The sequence below is a fragment of the Eurypyga helias genome, unplaced genomic scaffold (genome assembly GCF_000690775.1).
Source record: "Eurypyga helias isolate BGI_N326 unplaced genomic scaffold, ASM69077v1 scaffold5768, whole genome shotgun sequence".
Taxonomy (NCBI): domain Eukaryota; kingdom Metazoa; phylum Chordata; class Aves; order Eurypygiformes; family Eurypygidae; genus Eurypyga; species Eurypyga helias.
This window is the reverse complement of record NW_010266250.1, coordinates 1-266: the sequence shown is the minus strand read 5'-3', so window position 1 is coordinate 266 and position 266 is coordinate 1.

Here is a 266-nt window from a genome sequence, read left to right as displayed (position 1 = left end):
CGGGCCGGTTCCGGACGGTTCCCCCGGATTTCGGTACGGGAAAAAAAAACTTTTAAAATCCGGTCAAGCGCAGGGCTACAGCTGCCCACCGGCCGGCCGTCAGACAGCTCTTGGAAAGCCTCAGCTCTCCGCCACGGTCCTAGACAACCGCCCCCCACCCGGGGACACGTTGAGGCACAGAGGTACGACCCGAGGGAAGGGAGGGCAGCGGAAGGCCTCCAGGCCGCGGTGAAGGAAGGGAGGGCAGGGGAAGGTGGGGTGTCCGT